Source organism: Chionomys nivalis, chromosome 6 (genome assembly GCF_950005125.1).
Source record: "Chionomys nivalis chromosome 6, mChiNiv1.1, whole genome shotgun sequence".
Classification (NCBI taxonomy): domain Eukaryota; kingdom Metazoa; phylum Chordata; class Mammalia; order Rodentia; family Cricetidae; genus Chionomys; species Chionomys nivalis.
In genome coordinates this window covers 93,994,695-94,020,936 of record NC_080091.1, presented here as the reverse complement: position 1 = coordinate 94,020,936, position 26,242 = coordinate 93,994,695, and the positions used below count along the sequence as shown (strand labels likewise).

The following is a 26,242-nucleotide window of genomic DNA, read 5'->3' as shown; positions in this document are numbered from 1 at the left end:
GCGAAGGTGGAATCAAACAAGGGATCACGGTTCAGCCCTAGCAAGCAACACAACTTGGCAGCTTTGGTCGCATGGTTCTGGAGTTAAGTTTACAAGAAAGGGGCTATGGACTTTGCCTCCATGACTAAGAAAAGCCACTTAGATCAGCCATGTGTCATGGGTGTCCCTGAATGGGGGCCTAGGGAGGCCATTGCATGAAGCTGTGGAAGTGAAGCCAGGATTGCCTTGGAGACCCCAAGGTGATGGAGATGCCAGAGCTGTGGGATGCTGCAGCGGAGAGCTGCTAACAGGGAGTGGAACGAGCCCAAGAGAAAGACGTGTGTCACAGTCAACAAAGCTAGATGGAGCCAGAGATCTGAAGAGCACTTTGACAACAGACATGGAGTTTCAGAGTTTGGAGTTTGCCCAGTTGGTTTTTGGTCTTCCTTTGGTTCAGAATTTCCTCACTATGCTCCCTTCCCTGAATTTTTGGAATGGCAACATATATCCTGTGCCATTATATGTTGGAAGTATGTGATCTGCTTTTTTTATTTTGATTTTACAGGAGATTACAGTAAAGAGATTGCATGAATCTCAGAAGAAACTTTGAACTCTAGACTTTTAAATAAGTTTGATAAGGTTTAGACTAAGTTAGACTGAATGCATTTTTACATTATTATACAACTACATGCCTTTAGGGGCCAGGGAGTTGAATGTGGTGGTTTGAAATAAAATGGTTCAAAGGGAGTGGCACTATTAGGAGGTGTGGCTTTGTTGGAGGAAGTGTGTCACTGTGGGGGTGGGCTTTGAGGTCTCACACATGCTGAAGACACTCTCAGTGTGTTAGTCTACTTCCTGTTGCCTGCATATCAACATGTAGCAGCTCCTTCTCTAGCACCATGCCTGTCTACACGCTGCCATGCTCCGTACCATGATGACAATGGTCTATAAACCTCTGAGACTGTAAGTAAGCCACCCCAGTTAAATGCTGTCCTTTATTGAGATGCTGTGGTCATGGCGTCTCTTCACAGCAACAGAAACCTTAAGACACTTCAGAACTGTACTGTTGCTATGGTTATAAAGAGCAGTGTAAATGCCTGACCTGTGAGCACTGTGGGGACCACCACCCACAGGTTGAGAACTGGTGCTCTACAGTGTATTCTTCCCGGCACTAGCCCACCTGGCTCCAACACCCCTCCCCCTGCTTCTACAGTGGTGAGCAAGTTCCGCATCTTTAACTGGTACCCAATTTTATATCCCACATGAGAATAACAAAGTTAACTTTTTCTGAAAATTATTCTTTACAACCATTTATAGAAGGGTTCATTTCAATGTAAAAAAAATGCCAGAATATGGAAAAATATGGTAAGGTATCCAAAAATTTTTGAAGTAGGACTATTTCTGATGCTCCAAATCAGTAAGTTTATTTCTAAAAACTGAGCACTATAGACCGATTTTATTTCCAAATAAAGATGATAAAGTAATGCTCATAGTTTTAAACTGGTGCAGTTTTATATTCCCCTGTCATGGCCACTTTCAAAACTAATTTCATTAAATAAAAAAGAAGAATAGAAGGAACATAGGTCAGTTTTTTTTGGATGTCTGCCTCAAAAGTGTTGATCTCCAACACAAGATGAAAGTGTACATGGCTATCAGGGTACTAAATAGGTAAGAAGTTGAACCCCTGATGTGTTCATCCTCATATCCCAAGTCTATGTGCTGCCTTTGTATCAGCAACGATTGTCTCAGAAGTCTCCACAGGATCATCAGTTTCTGTCTATATAGCTCTCTTAGCTTTTACATCTAATCATTCCAGAATCTGAGCAGTTACAATGAGAACTGCACTTCCTGAGCCAAAACCAAAGGTATTTGTCTAAAGCAATAGGCAAGCCCTTTCTGTTTGAATTGTTTTATCAACTGAATTCTTTAGGCTGCTCTTGAACCAAAATTGCTGTAGGCTTACCAGGCAATTGTGATCTTGAAGAAGAGTGTAGTCAAAACCAGAACACCAGCCTTAAAATAAAACCCACACTCGTCAGTGGCTCTGCATTTTCAGGTGCACTGTCACTATCTATCTATCTATCTATCTATCTATCTATCTATCTATCTATCTATCTATCTATCTATCATCTGTCTACCTACCTACCATCTATCTATTATTTTGTGGTACTGGAGACTAAAAGTTCTGGTCGTAATCAATGTTCAGCAAGTACTACATCACTGAGTTATGTCCTGAGCTACCGATTTTGAAAGGATAAACAGCTGTGAGATATTTTTCAAAGAACTTGGACCAGTCATGGCTGTGGATGTTCTTAAATTATTCCTGCTCTCGTAGGAAGGGCCTGGAACTTTCCCCAAAGCAATGTGCCTTACCCTCTCTGAGGAGTGGATGAGAGGTGTGGTGGAGGGTTAAGTGGAGGGAATAGGAGGAGGGGAGGGAGTGGGAACTTGGATTGCTATGTATAATGAAAAAAAGATAGTTTTCTTTTTTTCAAAACATAAAATAAAAAAATTATTCCTGCTTTTCATCTCTCCTCTCCTTTTCTCTTTCCATCTCTTTTCTCCTTTTCTTCCTCCCCTTCTTCCCCTTCCTCCTCCCCTTCCTCCTCCTCCCCTTCCTCCTCTTCTTCTTCCTCCTCCCCTTCCTCCTCCTCCCCTTCCTCCTCTTCTTCTTCCTCCTCCCCTTCCTCCTCCTCCCCTTCCTCCTCTTCTTTCTCCTCCTCTTCTTCCTCCCCTTCTTCCTCTTCTTCTTCCTCCTCCCCTTCCTCCTCCTCTTCTTCCTCCTCTCCCTCTTGATAAAGCCTCATATATCTCAGGCTAGCCTCAAACTTGTCTTGTATTCAAGGATGAGCTTGAAATCCTGCCTCCTCTTATACCTCCACGTCCCAAGCACTTATAAATAAATATGCTCCCACCGTGCCTGGCTTATGCAGTGCTGGGGGCTGAACCCAGGGCTTCATCCATGCTAGGCATGCACTGTAATACTGATCCATGTCCTTGGTCCCTATCATGAAACTTATGTTAAGGAAGCCAGCATCTATAAACTACTTTAGCTATAAATCATCAATTTCTCACTGATACAAAGGCAGGAGGAATGCCTATTAAATAGGCAGAGGATCGGCAGGAGTAGAGAGATAAGGAGCGGTGATGGGGTGAACATGAGCAAAATATAATAATATACATGTAAGAACAAGTAATGAAGAAAGTCACTATTTTCTGTACTCACTAAAAATTAATTTTACAAGGGCTAGAAAGAGGCTCAGAGGGTAAGAGAGCTTGCTGGTAAATGTGAGGCCCTGAGTTCTGATCTTCAGCGCCAGCATAAGGAGTGGTGTATGGTGGGACAAGTCTGTACCCTCAGCAGTGGGGAGGGAGAAACAGCACATGATCATGGTGGAGGCAGAGGCAGGAGAATCATGGGGGAGACAGAGGCAGGAGGATCATGGGGAGGCAGAGGCAGGAGGAACATGGGGGAGGCAGAGGCAGGAGGATCATGAGGGAGGCAGAGGCAGGAGGATCATGGGGAGGCAGAGGCAGGAGGAACATGGGGGAGACAGAGGCAGGAGGATCACCAGACTTATTAGCTGCTGGCATAGCTTGGGGGAAGAGCACAAACAGATCCAATCCAAATTTAATGAGAGATTCCATCTCAAAGGAACAGGCACAGTGATAGAGGGGAAATACCCAGCATCTTCCTCTGACCTACACACACACACACACACACACACTATACACACACACTATACACACACACTATACACACATAGCCAATACACAGATCTGCACACATATGTGTATACACACATACACATAGAAAGGGAGACACACATACACAAAGGGAGAGAGAGACCTGCACATGTGTGTGTATATATACAATCTTTAAAAAGTTATAAAGAAATGTCAATTATTACTGTCCTTAGCGCTAATGTGTACTTCCAGTGTTCTAGAAAGATCTCTTCTGGCTCCATCTTCTCAGTGTGTGGCTTTCTAGAGTTGGAAGTCTCTCGATAAAGTACCAGGGTCATGGAGATGTCACCCGTTCAGTTAAAGAATGTAAATCAAGAGATCCCACCATTGCCAACAAATCCGTTTTAGAGGAGGTGTCTACCTGGAGCCATCACTCCTCAGCCACAGGCCCCTGGAAGCTGCTTTGGCTAAAGAGCATTGACTGCTCACGTGAACCACAACGGGCAGGGGTGAAAGCCTGGCAGCTCTGCCTTTGCTTTGTCTCTCTCTCCTCTGCTTTGGACCAGAATCCTCTCCGCTTCTATCTGCCTAGCTTACTTTTCTCCTTCCAAAGGTTAAGACAGAAGAGAAGTCACTGTCCTAGGCTGGCTGTCTCTCTGTATTCCAGGAAGAGTAGAACCTCAGAGGAAGGACGGCTTCTCACCCTCCACTAACCCCACCGCCATGTGACACAGTTACCCAGAAGAGCAAGGCTGCACCTTGGAACAGGAGAGAGCATCATGTAGGAACCAGACTAGTCCCCTCAGGTAATGAAAGCAATTACAGATGAACAATTTATCAGCCCATCTCCCGGGCCCAAAGCTGCGGCGACAACAGATGCTTCATTATGCTTATCTCCCACCTCCCCGTTTTTCCTCAGGTTAAACCTAATGCTCTTGTCAGGACATTCAAAATGAACAGGGAGGGGGTCACTGGATCCTTCATTGTTCCTCTTCCAGTGCCTATTTACTGAATCTTGTTTCTCTGCTTTTCAGCACAATTCTTTAGCTGACACACTGGAATGGGTGGCCAAGTCTAGCCAATTGGGGCAGCCGGAGCAAGGGCTTTCACCCTAAAACCCTAGTTAAAAAGAGGGGAGGACAGGAGAGATGGCTTAGCAGTTAAAGGCCTTGAATGCCCTTTGAGAGGATTGGAGCTTGGTACCTGGCTCCCACCATTGCTCAGCTCACAACTGCACACAACTCCAGCTCCAGGGGAATGTGACACCCTCTTCTGGTGTCTGTGGGTATCACACTCACAGGCACCCATACACAGACACAAAAATAAAAGTAAAATAAATTGTTGTGTGTATTAAAAAAGAGGAGAGGGTAGATGGGGTGGGGGAGAAAGGCTATATTTAAAGCTATCTTCTTCTGAAGTATTATTTCCAATATGAATATTAATGTTAATTTTCTTGGAGACAAAAGAAATATCTGTGATCAGAAATATTCTGGCAGATAAGGAATTAAAATGTTTTTTATTGTTTTGTTTTTGTTTTTTTTTAAGGAGGCAGATTTCAAACACTATACAAGAAAACATCCAAGCTGCTAGTAACACATTTTCAAGTGTTGGCCTCCATGGCTAGTGCTGGCCTCTCTGTAAGCAATAAAGACACACAGATCATGTGAAGATAATGGCAACGCAGAAGATGGACAGACACAGGGGCTTGACAGCGGCCACAGGGATCAAAGGGGAGCTGATGACAGTATGGACAGTCAGCTTCCATTCCTTCCTATGTAAGACACACCTTGAGCTCCAAGTCACCTAGAGCCACTCTAAGGGGACTCAGGCTGAATCAGATGATATGATGATAAACATTTCCTGATCTGTTTTCATACCCCAGACCCATGTCACCCCAGAGGAGAGCAATTCTGTACCCCTTGAATAAAAACTACAAGGAGCAAAGGCCCTGGACATCGGTTCTTTTCTGAACTCCAGCATGTCCTTCTTGTCCTGCAAGGCTCTTTCATAACTCTCTCCTTCTGTCCTCCTCCTTCCTCCCTGCCCCCTACCCCCAACCTCTCCCTCCCACTTGCCTGCCCTGCTTTTTTTCTCTTTGACTCCAGTAAGCTACCCCGGAGTTCCGTTCTGAGTCCATTTGAAATTTATTTTATTAATGAAACCTACAAAGGGGACGCTGTGCCCACCCGACCCCTACCTGTGACAAAAGCAGTATTAAGAAGACTTGGGATGTCCAGCATGGTGGCGCATACCTTCAACTCCAGCACTTAGGAGGCAGAAGCAGACAGATCTCTATAGGCAGAGACTACTCATTTGTTCTCAGCCGCCCAGACCCAAAATAATCACACAGAAACTGCATTAATTAAAATACTGCCTTGCCAATCACTTAGGTATATCTCTAGCCAGTTCTTATATCTTAAATTAACCCATCTCTATTAATCTGTGCATCACCTTGAGGTCATGGCCTACTGGCAATGTTCCATGGGCTCCCATGGGCATCTTTCTCCTTAGCAGCTACATGGCATCTCTTCTGACTCCGCCTACTTTCTCCCAGCATTCGGTTTAGTTTTCCTGCCTAGCTTTGTTCTGCCCTGCTGTAGGCCCAAGCAGCTTCTTTATTTATCAACCAATAAAAGCAACACATATACAGAAGGACCTCCCACATCAGATCTCCGAGAGTTTAAGGCCAGCCTGGTATATATTGTTCTACATAGTGAGCTCCAGGTCACAGAGGGTTATACAGTGAGAACTGCTCCTCCTCCTAAAAATAGACTGGGACTAGATAAAGGCTGATATAAAATCAATAGGCAGCCCCACTTCTAACTTACATACCATGGCAGTAGTAGAGGTAAGGTAACACTGTAAAGAAGGTCAAAACTACTTGTTTGCAGGTGAAGGACTTCCGGCAACTGCACCTTCGTCTCCTCACCTGCAGAGGTGCAACTATTTGACAAAAGAGCTGGGCAAATTGGTTGGATACAAAACATTTAACAAATCAATACTTTCCCTGTATATCAACAATAACAGTTACAAGATGTAATAGAAAAAAGAATCCATTTACCGTGCACAGGTGTACACCATGGAGGATAAAGTTCGCTGGAAGATAATTAAAAGGAAAGGCAGTCAAAGGCTGCTCAGGTCGGACACGGCTTTCACAGTGGCATCTCCCTAAGTGGGGTTGAGGGAGGGTTACTTCAGAGTCACAAGGGGTGCTCCTCAGAATGCAGATTCCTGGGCCTCCTCCCAACTTCCGCAATGAGAAGGGAGGGAAGGACATTTTCAAAAAGTGTGTGTTAGGCCGGGTGTTATAGCATATAACTATAACCACTGCAGTGGGGCAGCTGAGCAGAAAAAATATGAGTTAGAGTCAGCCTGGGCTACACAGCAATGCTTTCTCCTAACAAAGCTGGAATAAAAACAAACTAACAAACAAAAACTCCACCAAACCCTGAAAAAGGGAGGCATGTCTCGACACACAACACACCTCTGTGTAATGCTGGCACACAACACACCTCTGTGCAATGCTGGCGCACAACACACCTACTGTGCAATGCTGGCACATGCTAACACATGACACATCTCTGTGCAATGCTAACACACCTGGGAATTAAGTTGCTACAACTTTCTTCACTCTGGTTTCATAGAAGGCTCATGAAGATCACTGTTCTCACACAGGTTAAAGACAAAGTGTATCATAAACTTCAGCGTTAAAAATAATGGTGTCCTGCACAGAAACCAACAAGTCAACGGAGCAGAAAACATAGCCCTAAGACAAACTCCTCCACTCGGCTGCAGAAGCAAAATGCTTCATGTCCATTATACCATCACCAGGAAACTGCTGTACTTCCGCCCAACCAATTGAAAGACTTCGCTTGGACCGGTCTGGCCAACGGGGCATAAAAGCAATTTAGGTGTGCAGTGGGGAGGTCATAAGTACATCTCTGAGGGAGGATGCAAGCCAGAGGCCACCCAACTTCAGGTCCCACTGATGAAAACGTGCATGGTACCTATAAGGGTTTTCAGTTCAACCTACGGAAATGTAGGTACTGGTCTGAACCCTGGCTGTCCCTCAAAGGGGCCACACGCAGCAAGGCTGGAGTGATGAGGAATGGGGGTTTTACATATTTAAAAATGTTCTGGGATGAAGCCCCAGGAGCCTGGGTTCTCTGTCAGTCCAGCTGCAGCTGACATCTTGTGCCGGTTAACCCCTTGCTTGGAGGACTGCCCTGTGCTTTGTGAGGTTTGTAGCTGCATCCCCATTTCTACCTGCTGGCTCCTTACCCACCCAGCTCTAACAACAGAAATGCTGATACTGCCCAATATCCCTAGGGCAGGGGAGGCAAAAAGCGCCTCTCACTGAGAACAGGTGTTTTAAAGGAACCACGGATAAATACAGCAATCATTCAAATCATTCAATAATGTGCTGGGAAAATAAAATTTCAAATGGAAAAGATAACTATTCATTTAGATCCTGGTGTGCCAGTCAAACCAAAGTTTCCCTTGGAATAAGGTGATTGTCAAGTTGATGGGATTTATAGCCACCCTGGGCATGCCTATGGGGAATTTTCTAGATTAGGTTAAGTGGGATGAGAAGACCTACCTGTAAAGAGGGCAGCCTGACTCCACAGGATGGAGTCCCAGAAAGGAAGCTGAGCACGAGCGCTCATGTCCGGTTTCCTGACACAATGCAACAAGCTGCCCCATCCCCTGCCACCTGCCTTCCTGCCATGATTGACTGTATTTGTGACCTGAAGCCAAATAAACCCCTTATCCCTTAGTCTGCTTCTTGCGGGGCATTTGGTTACAGCAAAGGCAGGAACCTGGGGGACATCCTCAGCCCAGGGCTGCCTAGGGAAGCATTTTCATTCTTCCCTCTCTTTTAGATTGCCTTGTTTTCTTTTTGTGTGCATGGGTGTTTTGCCTGCAGGTAGGTATGTGTAGCCTGTGCACACAGGGAGGTCAGGAGAGTGTCGGAGCCCTAGGCACTGGAGGTTCAGGGAGTTGTCAGCCACTGTGGGTTCTGGGGAAAAAACCTGGGTCCTGCACAAGAGCAGCCCTCAGAAAGTATTTTCTTCAATTTGAAATATAGGAAGGAATCACAAATGGATACCGATATTTTTGACCACCTAGACTAAATTTTTGGGAAAACTAAAAGGTAAGTGATAATCTGTGGGATTTCTTATAAGCAGCATGAGAAAGGGCGATGGTCTTTACAGATAATGCCACAGGAATAGAGCACGGGGGAAATGGGAGAAAATGATGCAAAGAAAGATTTATGGGAGAAGAAAGAAATGCCCCGCTGTATGCAGGAATTTCTGCTGAACTCACCAAAGTTTTCGTTTTTTTTCTCTGTCCAAGAGGTAAAGACCTAAAAACAGATTCTTAATGCAAGGGCAAGTGTAGGTAAATGGGGGTGATCTATACCCTGATGACAGAACGTCAGGTTCCAGACAGTCGAGGAAGACAAGTGGCAATGGGATCGGGAGGCTTAAGAAATCTGTCCGCCAACACAAATCTGTGGTCACGGTGAACCTGGCTGCCACGGAAAAGATATGTCCAGGTCTTCACCCCCGTTTCCTGTGAGTGTGACTATCTGAAAAAGGGCCTTTGTGAGGTGGGTGTTGACAATCTTAAGAGGTCCTCAGAGATTCCTGGTGCTGCTGGTGTCGTTGTGCAGTGAGGGGAGGACACAGACACAGATGACAGCCACAGAGAGCATTGATGGTGCCACACAGAGCTCGCAGAGGCAAGAGAAACTAGTCCCTGGACTCTTTAGAGGGAGCAAGACTTTAAAGGGCCAGCATCTTAATTCTGGATTTCTGGCTTCCAGGGCTGCTGTTTGTGGCGACTTGCTGAGGCCTCTGGAAACAAACATGCTAAGGAAATGGCAACGGGTAGGAACAGAGGTTCAGACTCAAACCTGGATGTGTTGGAACAGTAAACAATCAGGGAAAACTTGAACGATAAAAGAATGAATACAGGGATTAAGTGATTGACAAGATGTCTCAGTAGGAGAAGGTGTTTCCTGCCAAGTCTGATGGCCTGAGTTCGATCCCAGGACCCACCAAATAGGCAACTTCTGCAAACTGTCCTCACATCTCCACAATAAATAAGTAAAAACATAATGTTTACATTTTAAAACTGGAAGGATTAAGTTATAATGAACACACAGTATATAATACAACCATTATAATGTGTCTTAAAAAAACTATCTAAGAGTTCTTACAGTATATAGATAGAAAATTCAGAACATAAAAGTATGTGTACAGTGTAATCCCCGAAGGTAACTGCTTACCGTTCTTATGAGCAACATGGGGAAGAATCCAAACTGGATACAACACATGAAGTCAGCAAAACACTAGCATATGCACACCTATTGTCCTACATGTTCAGGAGGCTACGGTGGGAGGATGAACTGAGCTCAGAAGTTCCAGGCTGCTCTGGCAACACAGTCAGATTTTGTCTCAAAAACACTCTCATAACCTAAAAGGGTTTATCCTGAGAAATATTTATATTGATATCATCAGCATAAAGCATTCACGAGTCAAAGGTGAGCTCCATTGATATTGAACGACATTTAATAAAACACTGCTCATCCCTTAGAAAATACATGGGCAAACTATGGTCAGAGGGCTCTATGATGTTCCTCCCTGCTCTTCCTATCTGCCAATATTATTCATTAGGATGAGAAGAGACCTTTCCCCATATACAAAACTAGAGTAAATTAATACTATTGTGTTTATTTCCATTGTTCTAGCAAGAGACAGAAATAAAGACATATGGAAATGGGATTATTAGCAAAAACCGTGAGACCAGAGAACAGACTAAAATATTAGAGAAGTTAAAGAATATTTATATAGAAGGTCAGATAAAACACATAAATCCAAACATCTCAGAATCATACAGCAGAAATGGACAAATGTATAAAATGTAACAAATGTATAAAAGCACCACCCCCTAAAATGTGGGGTCTATCTGCAGCAATTTTCAAATGTCTGTTATATTGTTACCGACTCGAGTATCATGAAGAACAGTAAACACCATGGATTTAGTCTTCCACGATAGGGAACAGGGTGCCTTGAATTCTGTCTGACTTTAGGAGATTTCTATCATCATGGAACATGTCAATTCATTTATTTTCAAGTAGAGTAGTGAATCGACCTCAAATATTTGCATATGCATGTGGTCATATAATTTACCAGGCTCAGTGCTTGGCACACGCTAAAAGCATAATAAGCGTGAACGACAAACTTCTAATTCTTTCTCTGTACAAAGTTTGCCTGCACAGTTCACTTAATCCTCATCTGAGTCAATCTCATATCCCCATCAGCTCACACTGGCCCCGTGGCTGTCTGCGGAGCTGTGTTTTCTTAGGAGAGGTGATGTTTCCTGTTCCCACACATCTATAGGGTTCCTAATAGAAACTCCTCCTGATTTTAGTTTCCCACTGGGAAAGAATAGAAGACAGGAGGAGAAAGGAGAAAAGGTGACACACACACTTAATGATACATGCTCAGCATTCAATAGCAGGAGAATTATATTCATTATGTCTTAAATTTACTAAAATCAGTATTTGAGAGGATGTGTTAAATTAGTACAGAAAGGCAAAATAACAGGCACAAATCAGATTAAATCAATGACAAGCCTGTAATAAACCCCAAATCGCTCTGTCTACACTCTCTGAATTCCCACTAGACACTTAAATACTCGCAGTGTTCTGGTTCTTATTCCTATAGTCCAGCTGTGGTGGCTTGAATGTAATTGGTCCCCATAAACTCTTACAGAGTGGCACTATTAAGAGGCATGGCTTTGTTAAAGGAGGCGTGGCCTTGCTGGAGGAAGTGTGTCACTGTGGGGTGGGCTCTGAGGTCTCCCTTGATCAAGCTTTGCTCAGTGTGATACTGAGACCACTTCCTGTTGCCTGGGGAACCAAGATGTAGCTCCTTCTCTACCCTCACTTCCTTCTCCGCACCATGTCTCCCTGCGAGCCACCATGTCCCACCGTGATGATAGTGGACTAAACCTCTGAAACTGCAAGCCACCCCAATTAAATGTTTCCCTTTATAAGAGCTGCCATGGTCGTGGTGTCTCTTCACAGCAATAGAAACCCTAACTAAGACTAGCTACCGGTTGACAGTAAAGAAATGTGTATACACAAGAATGGGCAAAGTCTCATGGACTTAAAAGTACATATAACTAGACATGTTTCCTGTAACAGTACAGCCTTTGCCATATACTGCTATTTTAAAAACCCATTTTGGTAGATGGTGATCTCTCTCTCTCTCTCTCTCTCTCTGTATGTCTGTGTGAGTATTAACATACTTACACATACTAACAAGTATTACTTTTTCTTCAAAGTTGAGATCATTTTGCTGTAAATGTGGTGTATTCATACAGTACAGCATTTCGGTTATGAAAGAGGAGCTTCTCTCATCTGCAGCAGTGTGAGCCTTAGGAAATTACACTAAGTGAACCCATCATTTACGAGGAGACAAGCCGAGTGCGATGTGCACACTTTACAGTCCCAGTGCCAGGGAGGCGGGGGCAGGAGGACCTTGAATTCCAAGCCAGGAGGGCTCTACTCGCTTAACCTCTTTTTCACAAAACAAAAAAGTCACTGGTCTGATTCTACTCTGAAGAAGTCTCTAAGGTTGTTGAGTCACACTAGGTTGTGGAAGAATTCACTTGGCGAAGCTCTCTGAGCATTTGTTCTCAGTTCATTTTGTGATCAATTGTTCACGCAGAGATGCAGCTCCTACCAGTATCTCAGTGACAACAGAGCCCCACTGCGGGGATCCACCTGCTTTATTTAATGTCAGAAAAGAATGAATGAATAGACTACAAACGTGTGACCAATGGAAGGGCACCGATCAAGAAGAGAAGAGGCACGAAGCCACACAAGATACAAAATGTTCGGAATGAGGAGGCACTGGCTCTGGAGCAGACTGGAGGAGTGACTGTCCCGGAATTTCTGTTTCTGTGATAAAACACCATGAGCAAAAGCAGCTTGGAGAAAGAAGGGTTTGTTTCATCTCACGGCTGTCAGGCCACTCCCATCACTGAGGGAACTTAGGCCAGGAACTCGGGACAGGGACCTGGAGGCAGGAGCAGAAACAGAATCCTGGTGGAATGCTGCTTGCTAGTTTGCTCCTCGGGGCTTGCGCAGACTGGCTTTCTAATGCACTTCAGGACCACCTGCTGAGGGGTGGCCCCCACCCACAGTGGGAGGTCCTCCCTCATCAATCATGAAAATCTCTATGAACTTTCCTGCAGGAAATCTTAGGAAGGGATTTTCTCAACTGAGAGTTCGTTCGTCTTCCCAATGACTCTGGCTTACATCATAATGACAAGGGGTCAGTTGTGTTGGCTAGTTTTTACACCAATGTTCTCTCCTAATATCCCATGCTTCTTCAGTATTATGCTAACCCACTCTGTTTACCTGGCTACTCCTCCTGCACTGGGCACTTGCTTATCTCAGACATACGGTTACGGCAGAAATGAGTTCTGAAGGTGTAATGTAAAGCCCTGGACATAAGAATCAGAAGAGGTCCCATGTTTCCTTCTTTGATGCTAACCTGTAATACACAAATTGGCGCTTTGACACTATGGGGGTAAGTGAGCCCTTGTTGCTATGGCAACCTGTTGGGCCTAGCCTCTAACCTCAAAGATTTGTCACAGTCTTCATGATTAAGATAATATCAGCCCCATTAGCCTTCATCACATAGGCACACTCTGTAATGCCTCAAGGGAACACTGAGGTACACAGACTGCCTTGTCACCCTCTGATGCCACCTCGCCAGCCAAACTTGATGGGATCACATGAGAGTTTTTAAAAAAAAATGTGGTGACTGATCAAGGATGCAGCTTGATCGTTAGCTCCTCAGATGGTTTTACCACACAACCAGGCTAGGAACCTCTGCCCCTGGCTTGCCTGTGCCCCAGCAAACAGTGGCGCTGTCCGAAGTAGCAGCTCATTAAGAACTCCATCAGTTCAGCACATGCCCATGCCTGTCAATGGTCAAGGGTCTCTCTGGAGTACTTAATGGAAGGATACTGCACTTTAGACAGCACAAGAAGGCAGGTCACATGCTAACTACATCTAAAGCCACATACGGCTGGTAGAATTAAAGTTCATAAAAATCTATCCCACAACGGGCCCGACTGTAGATATCATTAGCTTTGGGGGCCGAACAGTCACTGACCCCGACATTCAACTCTTTGGTGGTATAGACGCAGTCTAGGCAATGTGGGGACAGATGAGTGGTTATGTCTAGTAAAACTTTATAGTATTTTGCTGGACTCTGCCATTAGATAGTCAAATGCCCTAAGATAAAACTAAATTGCCGACTATAACTTCTAAACACAGAGAGTATGGGTTAATTGGAAGGCGAAGAGAAAGAGCACAATTGAAGGGGAAGTGAGTCTTAGGTATAGACCAGGAACTGTGTTAAGACAGCCTGGTTCACAGTATGTAGGAAGTGTAAAGCGGTCGTGGTCTGAGAGAGTAAAGAAGCCTCCTCCTCCCGAGGCAACTGGACTTGCCACGTGACTCCAAGAGATAAATCATGTGACTTCCAAAGGCGTTGTGTAGCTTTCAGACACCCTACAGGGAAACCATTGCCAACTAGAACACTTTTAATTTTCCACATAGAAAGAATGAGTTAAAATCCGTGTTATTAATAAGAAGGAAGTAACAGGGAGAAAAGGAGCCACCATGAGAGGCTGGGGGGGATGGCTCAGTCAACATAGTGCTTGCCATGCAAGTTGAGGACTTGAGTTCAGATCCTTTGCACCTATGTAAAGACCAGGCATGCACACCGTCGTGCTAGGATTTGGAGAGTGGAGATGGACGGATTCCTGCAGTCTGCTGTCTAGCCAGACTAATCTAAATGAGAGTCGTCTCAAAACTCAAAAGGAAGAACAACTGGAGGAGATACCTGACATTAAACTCTGGGACTGACTTGCATACATGCATACACAATTGTACATCCCATTCCTTCCCTCAAGCAGTCATTCTGAGGCTCTGAGCCAGGAACCATGCTACAGGCACCACTAGAGCTAGAAGCCACATCTCTGAACTCTGTTAATGGCTTTGCAAGCAGACATGACTTGGGTAAGTGGCGTGGTCTTAACAGATCACAACGTGTCCCTAGCTGGTCACAGCTGGAGTTGTTCTGCAATTCAGTTAATGGAGAAATTTTCTCTTTAGGTCTACAAGCCTAGATGTACAATCAAAATTATGGTATGAAATGGCAGTACACTTCCCTCCATGTAAATCAATTTTTATGCCACGTATAAGCTGAAATTAAAAGGGAGAAATACCAATCAAAATGTCATAGGGAAGATAATTGTCTTTTTAAAGATAAATTGCATTAGCTGCTAAAGTTACAAGGGATATAAACATGGTCCTTGCAGGCGCTGTGCTGTCACTGATAAAAATGGTAAAAATTTAAAAATGTTAGAGCGTTGAAGTGGAGGGTGTGTGGAGATATAGTGTCACAAAAGGATGTTACCCCTAGCCTAACATCCCGTTACTGATCCATCTTCATGGAGTCTTGGTGGATCTGGGGTTGGAAGCTTTAACTTTTACTTCTGTTAGGAGCCCCAAGAGAGCTACACCACAGAAGTAGCCTCATTTTAATAAACTAACACCCAAGTTCAATTAAAACTAATACTTCTGCTTCTGTTGTTTTACAACAATGTCACCATTTTATTTATTGATTTCATGTGTGCACGTGTTTTGCCACGTGTATACAGTGTGTGTCTGGTGTGCAGACAGATGTCAGAAGAGGATCCATAACCCAAACTGGAGTTACACATGGTTATGAGCCACCATGTGAGTCCTGGGAATCAAACTCAGGTCCTCTGTGAGAACAAGCACTCTAAACCACCGGGCCATCTCCCCAGCCCCAATGTCACCATTGCTTAACTCTTCTATTCACTCACGAGTTGACAGTTTGCCAGACTCTAACCAACTAGTGTAGATTTCCAGCATTGTAACAGTCACTTTAGCTATTTTAAGACAGCACTTTTTAACATGTCTTAAAACTCCCAATTAATGCCGTTTAAAACATTTCCTTGTCAGCCGAATCATCACAAATGTGAAAGAATAGAATAAACCTAATCAGAACGTTTAATTTTGTCACATGCCTTCATCTCAACCTATGGGAAGAGGATCTGGGATTTTGGGTCATCTTCTGACGTTAACGTATAAAGAGATCAAGGGAAACAGAGGACGAGGGAATCCGAGGAAGAAGGGTGTGTGTGGAACGGGGAGGAGTGAAGGGGAGGGAAACTGAAGTCTCCATCTAATGTGTGGGAGAAGAGATATAGGTGTATATCTCAAAGCAAACCTGAGCTACACGATACTATACCTGAAAAAACACACAAAATGGGTTTTAAAAAATAATATTCAATGAGGGGTGGGGAAATGGCTCAGCTTCTCGCCCCCACACGCTGGATGAACAGTAGCTGTGTTCCTAAGCTCTGTTTGGAGACGCTTGCATTTACATTACTTATCATAGTCATTCACTACGAATGCTTCAGGGTGAGATAATGCCATTTCAACCGCAGGCTGATTTCCTCTGCTGCCGCAGCTAAGAACGACTTGCAGTGTTTTCTCAAAGACAGTTCGTCAAGCTCGGTTCCACAGGCACAGTCGATGTCACCGTTCAGAGAAGCAGACAATTCTGTGGCCTTAAACAAAGTGAGTCGTTTACAGATTTTTTAGCATGTTCACCACAGCCTCTGGACTTTCAGCAGAGGGAAACTAAGCATGTTGGTGAGCTGTGGCCTCTCCTGTTCTACCCAGCACGGTCTCTGGTCACTTGTGTTTACCCCGGTCCAAAAGGAAACCTGGAATCTGCTTCTAGATGGCAGTGGAGCGGGGAAAAGATTTCCAGCCTCAGTCTGAAGACCTCCTAAGACACCGATTTTCATTTATGTTCTTATTTATATTAAACATTCTTTTTCCAGTTGTGGGGCTTGGGGGCAGATCCAGGACCTCTCCAGCACCAGGTAAGCCTGCACAACTGGCTTAGCCGCCCAGCTGTTTTCCATTTACTGTCTGAGGACTATGCGAAGAGGCCCTCACAGGAAAGAAGTACTTTTGAAAAGAAAATGTTGGTGATTTTGCACAGCAGGGGACTTAGGAGACAGACCTGTTTCCTTAGAGTACTTGTCATTTGCTTGTTGCAAGTCAGAATGCAAAAGTTATGGGATGTAGGCAGGAGGAACACACTGCTGGAGATGGAATAGGTTGTCAGTCTCCAGGATGCTCAGATTTTGTAGGCACCAGGCCGCCTCTCCTCTCCAAGGGTATTAACCTTCCGAGACCACTGGCTGGCAGCAGTGAGGGCTCCTCACCCTAGAACTGTAGTGACTTCCCTCTCCCTATCACGCTCAGTCTCATGCAGAAAATCATTACATTGGCACGAGTGCCATGGTACACAGCGCCTGAGCGTCACAGGCCTGCAGATGTCCTGTCTATGTATGTGATGCTATTACATACAGGGCGTAGGGTGACTGAATTCGTGGACTGTCTGTCTCCAGACTGATTGCTTCACTGCCAAATGAGACGTAGGTAGTGTGGGGAACAGAACTCCCTCACCAAAAGAAAACAGGATAACTCACATGGGGCATGCAGCATGGAGTACTAGGTAAGCACTGGTTATTGCTGGGGACCACATGTGTCTTCTCAAAGAGGGGTCACAAGATGAATTTCACAAGCTGGACTTTGCATCTGAACCAGTACACACACACACACACACACACACACACACGCACGCGCACACATACACAAATAACTGCAGATAATGAACATGCCTAAATCATGTTGAAGAGACGAACTGGGCTGTGCAGTGAAGGTTTAAATCCAGATGTCCCATTTCTCCAGTGTTCAAGCCACATCTGCCTGCTTCCCTGTGGCCTGGACATGGTTATACCTGGAGGGAACAGAAGGTTCCATAGAGGAATGTACAGGCATCTTTCTGGTTCTGTTTCAGAAGGGAAATGCTGATTCGCATCTAGAAATTGATTTTAAGACCCAAGATAAGCTTGAAAATACTATGGTGTATGAAAACACTAATAAAGTTTTTTTTAAAAAAAAAAGCTAAAAAGACATGTTACTTTATTTCAGAGACTTTGGCATGGTATTGGAACTCTATGAAGCATTCATTAAATTTATTTAAGCATCCCCATCACCTTGTGGGATGACTGTTAATATCTTCAAGTCAAAAGTACCTTATGGCTATTTTAACCTAATTCTAATACATCCCAACACATTCAACAATCCCTAAATAACTGACTGAAAGATTGTTCCTCCCTCAGAGACCGGGACCCCGATGACTCTCAGCTCTCCCCTGCAGAGGAGCTCTTAGGCCTCTGGGTGAGGGCCACTCATTCAAGAAATGTGAGAGGCAAGGTCTTGTGAAATCATCTCATTATAAAGTGTGCTTTCTCCACCACCAAAATAACAGTTTTAATCAAAGCAAGTTAGTTTAGAAATGGAAGCCATCCAGTAGAAGCTGAATCAAATCCCACTTTACTAAAGATGATAGTAGGCGGTATTTTAAGTGGATTTGGTAAACCCCACAGGCAGTGTGGAGCAAGGGCGGGGGAGAGGTGTCTAGATTGAAGTCCCAGAGAAAGAAGCCAGATATGAAGGGCTGTCACATGAAGACTTCAGCCCTCAATTGTCCCTGGAGTAAGCCCTTTATCGCTTTTCTCAGGGTTGAGAGGAGAGGAACAGTCAGGCGGTTGCCCTCCTTTCTCTATACCTCTCCCCCTTGGCTTTAAACCTATCAAGTGCAGAAACCAACACTGAGAATGGATGAGATCCTCAATGTGCACAAGAGCAAATGATGCTTCTGCATGAGCACCCACCCACGTGCTCCTGTGTGAGCACCCGCCCACGTGTTCCTGTGTGAGCACCCACCCAAATGCTCCTCCTGTGTGAGCACCCACTCAAATGCTCCTGTGTGAGCACCCACCCAAATGCTCCACCTGTGTGAGCACCCACCCAAATGCTCCACCTGTGTGAGCACCCACCCAAATGCTCCTCCTGTGTGAGCACCCACTCAAATGCTCCTGTGTGAGCACCCACCCAAATGCTCCTGTGTGAGCACCCACCCACTTGCTCCTGTGTGAGCACCCACCCACTTGCTCCTGTGTGAGCACCCACTCAAATGCTCATCTTGTGTGAGCACCCGCCCAAATGCTCCTGTGCAAGCACCCACCCAAACACAGTGCCAACACCCAGGAGTGATGCTTATTTTTGTAACAGAGACAGGAATTTAAAAAGTCAACTGTTTTTAGAGTAGGAATGAACTCCAGCACAAATCCAAGTGCTTTGTCATAAGTCAGGATTCCCGAGTTAAATCTTAATCCCTGGCAGTATAATGCAAATTTCTACTTCCCCCTAATTAAGGGATAATTGCCATCAAAATGTATCTCTATCAGAAATGAGTGGTGGGAATTCAGAGTTGCACTACCTAATGTGGTAGCCACTATCCCTATGTGGCAATTTAAATTAATTAAACTTAAATAAAATTTAAGATCTGTTCCACAATTGTACTGGCCACATTTCAACAGCCACACGTGACTTGTGGTTATAAGACAGACTTATAGAGTATTCCCATCCATGTGGAAAGTTTTACTGGGTAGTGCTGATCTCGACAAGGTTATATATAGACGTTAAAGAGAAAACTGTTCATTTCTAACCCGGTAGGAGAGCTCCAAATCTTGCCTAACCTACTAGAGCTGGCATGACCCAGCGAACACCCAGAATTTTCCTTCATCTCATATTGTTCCTATTGTCCCGTCTGAGCTCTCTGTGTTGAGTATTTCCACTTTGGGCTGGGGAGATGGCTCAGCCTATAAAGTGCTTGGCAGGCAAGCCATGGGACCTGGGTTTGAATGCTCTAGTGCTCATGAAAAAGGCTGAGCATGGTGACAGGAAGGGAGGTAGTAGACTTCTGAAGCTCATTGGTCCAGACAACCTGGCACAATCAAGGAGTTTCAAGTTTGGTGAGAAACTATCTCAAAAAACAACCATGGCGCGAGATTAAGGAAAGACATGCAACATCGACCACGGGCCTACACACACACACACACACACACACACACACGCATGTACGCACATGTGCATACCGCACTCCTACCCAAGACCGCACAACAGTATGATAATGATAGTCACGTGGGCCTGACAAGAGCCTCATTCCTACTAAGTCCTGAGGCCAATGTCACAGGTTCTTTTTAGGAAGAGGAAGACCGCCAGCCAGGCAGTGCATCGACTTCTCAGTATCCTTCTGCATAATTGGCCACTGAAACGATCCCAAAGGGCCAGATTACAGCGAAACGCATTCCCTCTCTCAGGGCTCCAGACTGCCCGCTCATCTGGCCACTGGACTACAGAGGTACTGGCTACGAGGAAGGAGTTTGGCAGTCACAAAGCGGCACAAGTGAACACAGTCCTGCCAGGGGACAACGGTGAGCAAGGTGGCAGCAGGCTGGAGCAGAGACCAGCAGGAAGCATCATCATGTTCATGAAAAACGATGACCCTGCAAAGCAAACTGCCCCCCTCACAAAGCATCTGGCGAGAAACACATGGATTAAGCAACTGCTATCTAGATATTATAATGCAAATTTAGAAAAGTCAAACAAGTGTCATTCAGCTAACTGCAGACTATAAACATGCGTTTTTCAAATAGTTTATGTTTGCTCAATGTCAACTTAACTAAGACCAGTTTCTGAGCTTCCAACTTGGGAGGCTTGCAAAACATTTAAGCAATTTATACATCAAGGGCAAATCATTAAGATCCCCATGCTCATGCCATGAAGATTAAATTCACACTTCTAGTTCATTCAGAGATGGCAGCTGCTAGGTGTGGTGGCGCACGCCTTTAATCCCAGTACTCAAGAGGCAGAGGCAGGTGGATCTCTGTGAGTTTGAGATCAGCCTGGTCTACAGAGTAAGTTTCAGGAATCCAGAGCTACATAAGAGAGACCTTGTGTGTGTGGGAGGAGACAGAGAGAGAAAGATAGATGGGGGGGGGTGGGGAAGGAGATAGAGACAGACAGACAGATACAGAGAGACAGAGACAGAGCGAGACACACGCATGGAGGGACGGAGAGACAGCCACAGTTAATGTTAGAAGTAAGGTCCTTTTTGGGACACATGTAAGAAAAAGTTAGGTATCTGGTGCATTAAAGTTGAGACTATAAAATTACTCCTCTGCATTTATTACATGTATGCGCCTAACGGTTCACCCTCAACATGGGAAACTTTAAGTGGGTCAGCTTATTAACTGCTACATTCGCATTCGTCTCCCTTTTTATTAACTGCAGCCCAGAATGGAGCTACAGTCCTGCATTATTAAAATCTGTCTTCGATTCAAGCAGAGAACTGGAGAAGCAGAAACTAATATTGCCCTTTCGGCTGTGTTACTGTAATAGATCTAAGAACTGCTTTATTCTGCCCTGCTTTTTCAATATGCCAATATGTTTCGGTTCCTTAACAGGACCACACATACAGGAGGTCAGCGTGGGATCGCCCAGGGAGATCGGCTGGCTTCCATTCCACCTGGGCTGTGTTCGCACACAGGCAATCAGACCCCTGGCCCAGCCCTGAAAGACCTGGCCGGAATAACCGCACCCGAAAGACCAGCAAAGTGCTTAGGGTATAATAAAGTGTCACGGGGGGGGGGGGGTAGGGGTGAATGGAGAGGGATGAACGGGGTGGGGGTGGGGGGCGAAGGCACATGGGTTTCAACTGGGAAACCCCTCGTTCTCCCTTGATTCATTTCAGGAGGGGAAAACCATTCACTCAGTGAAGGCTCTCTCCATAACCCGAGGCTGACGACTTTTTAAAATTATTATGACCACCGACAACCAGAGCGCCTAGTGCCCGGCGATCGGCAGCCCTGCCCACGCTCAGTCCCCAAATCCCCGATTCTTCCCAGGAACGCGCGCCCAGCGGGGCACCGCAAGTTAGCGTCCGGGGTCGGCTCAGCTCTGCCGCTTTCTCCCGGTCCCCACCCGGGAGCGGCCGCGGAGGTGGAACACCTGTCACCGGGCAGGGTGGGGGCCGCGAGCGGCACTGCGGCGGCGGGGAGCGGGACGGGCGGGCGAGCCGCGGAGCCGCACCGCCTGCCTCGGGCTCGGGAGCACGCGCTCGGGGGCTGGGGAGGCAGTGCCACCGCCCGGGTGGTGTCTCCGCGGGGACCCGGAGCCGAACGGGCCAGGCAGCGGGGCCGAGGGACGGAGGAGGACGCCGCGCCTACCTGCTCCGAGCGGCAGCGGCTCGCGGGCCGTGACCTGCGGCGGCGGTGGCGGTGGCGGCGGTGGTGGCGGCGGCGGCAGTCGCGGCGGGGAGGGCGCTTCCTTCAGGAAGGGGTGGGATCTGCCCGCCCGCCCCCTCCCGCCGCAGCGCGGCCGGTCCCCTACTTACTCCGGGGTCCCCGCTGCGGGGCCTCGGGTGGACCGCGGAGCTCCGCGGTCCCGGGTTCTACCTCCCCCAGTCCCCGGTTGCCTCCTAGTCATCCGGGGCCGTGGCCGGGGGTGGACGGTCCAACAGCTTCCTTCCAAAGCCAAGGTAGACGCGTTTGCCTGGCGCTCCTCACCCAACAAAAGGCAGAACGGAATCCGGAATCCTCCGCCTGCTGGTTATTTATTCCCGACCTGTTGTAACCTTCCTGCTGGTTCTTTTCTGTCCACACACCTAGGGCTTTGCACACAGCACCTAGGATTCATTTTCAGGCCCGCCAGCCCTGTGTAGTTCTTGGTCACCCGCTGCCCTCCCGTAGCTTTCTTTCGTCTTACTGAAGGGACACAGGGCCAACTTCTGACCCTGACAATGGACAGAGGACTTCAAGGCCGCGCTCCTACAGCCAGCTCGCTCATCTAAATCCCTTGTGTCCAGGCCTAGTGTCATAAAATTGTATTCATCAGCATTTTTTGTGGCAGCCCCCACCCAGACCCCAACTTCTGCGGTCACACTCTCACTGACCCCGAAGCACCATAGCCCAGTGCCATTTTAATCTCAGATTCATTTTAATCTCAGATTCATAGCTGACTTACTTTACTGACCTGCTATGTATGGTAGGGTCCCCTAGATCAACTTGCCACACCCCCATCTATTTAAAGTCATTGCCTCACAGAGTACAAACTTGTAAGGTCTCTCCTCGATTCAACCTGTTCAAATTCTCCACCACTGGCTTATAGTTATCCACATACATGTTGATTTCTGGTCACCGTTTTGTTCTGACTACTGGGCTGTTAGGTTTTTGAGGACTTGTGCATGACTTTCTGTTTAGCATACATTAAGGAATGGGGCTATTATTTCGTCAATTAAGGCAGCAAAGCAAAAGTTAATTCTGGCGTAGAGTCAACGGTGCTGGAGTTTTTCTGAAGACTTGTCTGTGGTTTCTTCAGACTCCTGTGAGTCCCCCAAAGTTAAGAATTGCCTGAGGCCCCACCATGAACCCCAGCTCTGAAAATTCTACCCCCTACTCCCTGTCTCCTTGTTTGTTTGAGACAGAGGTAGCCTGTGTTGCCCAGGCTGGCATGTTGACAGCAGAGGGGCCCTTCTGCGGGAGGCCATTGAGACTGCATTTTTGATCACGAGTATATAGGATATGCATAAAAAAAATCATTGACTCATGTTGCTGCCTAGGGGTCATGACCATGGTGGGTTGGGGTGGGGAAAGTTATTCAAATGCTGCTGGGTACATTTTTATGACTGACTGAGGAAGACGAGAGAGGAGAAAGAGCAAGATGGCCCTGGAGAGCAGGTTTTTAGCATCCTTGAGGTTTCTCTCCCTCCTCAGTCTCCCAAGCACTGAGGTTTCAGGTGCTTCTGCCCCTCTCCTTTCTAAGTGACTGGACAAGTACTCTAGCTAGACTTCTTTCTGACCTCATCTTCTAAAAAACTGTTCGGTTTTGTGTATACTAGAGTGCCACTGTTTGGGTGTGTGCACTTGAGTGCAGGTGCCTTTGGAGTCCAGAGGCGTCCGGGCAAACCTCTGGGAACTAGAGTTATTGGATGGCTCGTGAACCACCCGATGTGGGTGCCAGGGACTGAACTTGGATTCTCTACTAGAGCAGCACATACTCTTAACTACTGAGACTTCTCTCCAGTCTCCTTTAATTTATTCTTCTGTGTGTGTGTGTGTGTGTGTGTGTGTGGTGTTTGAGACAAAGTCTCTCACAACGTAGACTGGGCTAGGACTCACTGTCTTATGTAGTAAGGCTGGCCTTGAACTCCTGCCTCCATCTCCTGAGTGGTAGGATTCTGGCCAGCTTTGTTTTTGTCTTTGGAGAGGGTTTGTGTGGTGGTTACTATTGCTTGTCAATCCCAAAGAATCTAGAGTTACCTATGAGACCAACCTCTGGGCATGCCTGTGAGAGATTTCCTAGACTAGCTTACTCTCCAGATATGTCTGTGGGAAGTCTCTGGATTAAGTTGATTGACTGAACGTGGCTCCATTCCATAGGCTGGAGTCCTGATTCGAATAGAAGGAGAAAGAGTGAGCGGGGCACTATCATTTATCCCCTTCTATTTCCCAACCTCCCATGCGATGAAGCTGTCTAGCTCAAGCTCCTGTTCCTGCTGTCACAACTCCTCAGGTGATCGGCTCTGCCCTGGAACCCTGAAACACAGTCAACCTTCTCTTCCTTAAGCTACTTTGTCTCCTATTTTGTTGCAACAAGGTGAAAAGTAACTACCAGCCCTGTTGTGTGGCTGATAGGGGCGAAAAACAGTTCACTAAGCAGCTGAAGCAAGGACTCTAAGTTGAGTTTGGTAAAACTGAGTTTTTCTTCGGGTTACTTACAGAGCATGGGTGAGAAATTGCTTACAGAGGCAAGAACTACTCAAAGGCAGTTGCATCACCAAAAGATCCATTCCAGCGTGGTCAACACAGACACTGCATTTTGATTGCAACAGGAGACCCCAGGCTGCAATGGGAACCAGTGACCAGAAGCAAAACATGAAAACCTCCGGTTATACCACAGCTCCCTCACGTTACCTACATAGCCATGAAATATTCTCAAAGTGGGGAGGGGACTGAGATGAGGGTTTAACTGAGAACCCTTCTCAGTTCGGTAGGCTTCCCTCTGATTGGTTTCTGCCTTTCACTTATTTTTCATACATACAGCTAGCCAGTCAGGGCCTTCCTAAACTTACTAAAAGCCCCTAGACCCAGCCTCTTCGATGGCAAGCACTTTCTCTTTTCAAATGAACATTTAAAAAAAAAAAACAAAAAAACTTTCAAATAAACAAAAAGACCACACCAAAATTAGCCAGATACAAACTCTATACATCTTAATAAACGTATATAGAACAGGATAGACATTCAAAATAAAGGCTGTACAGGTTTATGTTAAAACTTACATTTTCAGTATTGAATATATTTTATGCATTTATCCACCACCAAGGAGGAAATGCGGGTAATGGACAGGGGTTATGAAAGAGGATATAATTGTTTTTCTCCTTCTCATGCTGCCATGGAGTTCCTGGTTTTGGTGGTGGACATTTTCCAGTCTTCCTGCTGCTGCATTGTGACCTATCTGCAGCTTTCTTTGTCTCTTTGGCTTAATAAACCCTTGTTCCACTCACTCCTTTTGCTTTCTCATTCTTATTAGTCAGGAGACAAGAAGTATGCAGAGAAGGAAGTCTGCAGGACTCCCTGGACAGAGAGTGGTTCCCCCTTCTCAGCTACTGCTATTTCTTGTTATTACATTGTTATTCCTTGGGGATGGCGCCGTGACTCTTGTTACAGCTTTCTCACAGTTGTAAGTTGTGTTTACTTTCAGACTCTTGTGAACTTCCCTGTCCCTCCAGTTTGAGAATCCAGTTATGGCTTTCTCGGCTGTAAGTGTTGTTTACCTTCTGACTATGAACTTCCCTCTCCCTCCAGGAGGAGGAAATCACTCTCCCAGGGGCACACACTGGGTTTCGCAGGCCTCAGCTTGCAGTCCGCTTGCCTCAGCTTTCCCAGTATCTGGGATCATAAGCACATGTCATAAATGTGTGCTACCATGACTGGATAAGACACAGGTGTTTGTTTCTTTAGATTTATTTCTTTTATTGTATGGATATAAGTATTTTGCCTGTATATTACATTAATGCCTGGTGCCCAAGAAAGTCAGAAGAGGGTGTTGGATCCCCTGGAAGTAGAGACGTGGATGATGGTGAGCCATTATGTGGGTGCTGAGAGGTGAACACCTGCCCTCCACAAGAGCAGCAAGTGCTCCTAACCACGGAGCCACCTCTCCAGCCCCAGGATGTTTCTGATGAAGAACCAGATGTAGTTTTTGATATGACTGTGAGGGGCACAGCCTGTTTTTGGGAACGAGGAAGCCTCCAATCTGTGAAAGTTCCTTCCTTGGTTCTCGGTAGAAGGGTAAAGTTCCTTCCTTGGTTCTCGGTAGAAGGGTAAAGTTCCTTCCTTGGTTCTCGGTAGAAGGGTAAAGTTCCTTCCTTGGTTATTGGTAGAAGAATTGACAAAGCTTGGCTCACGTTTACTTTTCATTTCACTTAGAGCCCTGCCCACTTTCACTTTAGAAGCCAGCTTG

At 45.9% G+C, this 26,242-nt stretch overlaps 1 protein-coding gene across 1 annotated transcript in view; it reads right to left on the bottom strand.

Annotated features, from left to right (window-relative positions):
• Tmem150c (transmembrane protein 150C) overlaps window positions 1–22,330 on the bottom strand; it is a 69,756-nt gene extending 47,426 nt beyond the window's left edge. The window contains exon 1 of the mRNA XM_057773038.1: window positions 21,949–22,330. The gene's annotated coding sequence lies outside the window, so the exon portion shown is untranslated. The remainder of the gene's footprint in view (window positions 1–21,948) is intronic.
• Between the last annotated feature and the right edge of the window lie 3,912 nt (window positions 22,331–26,242).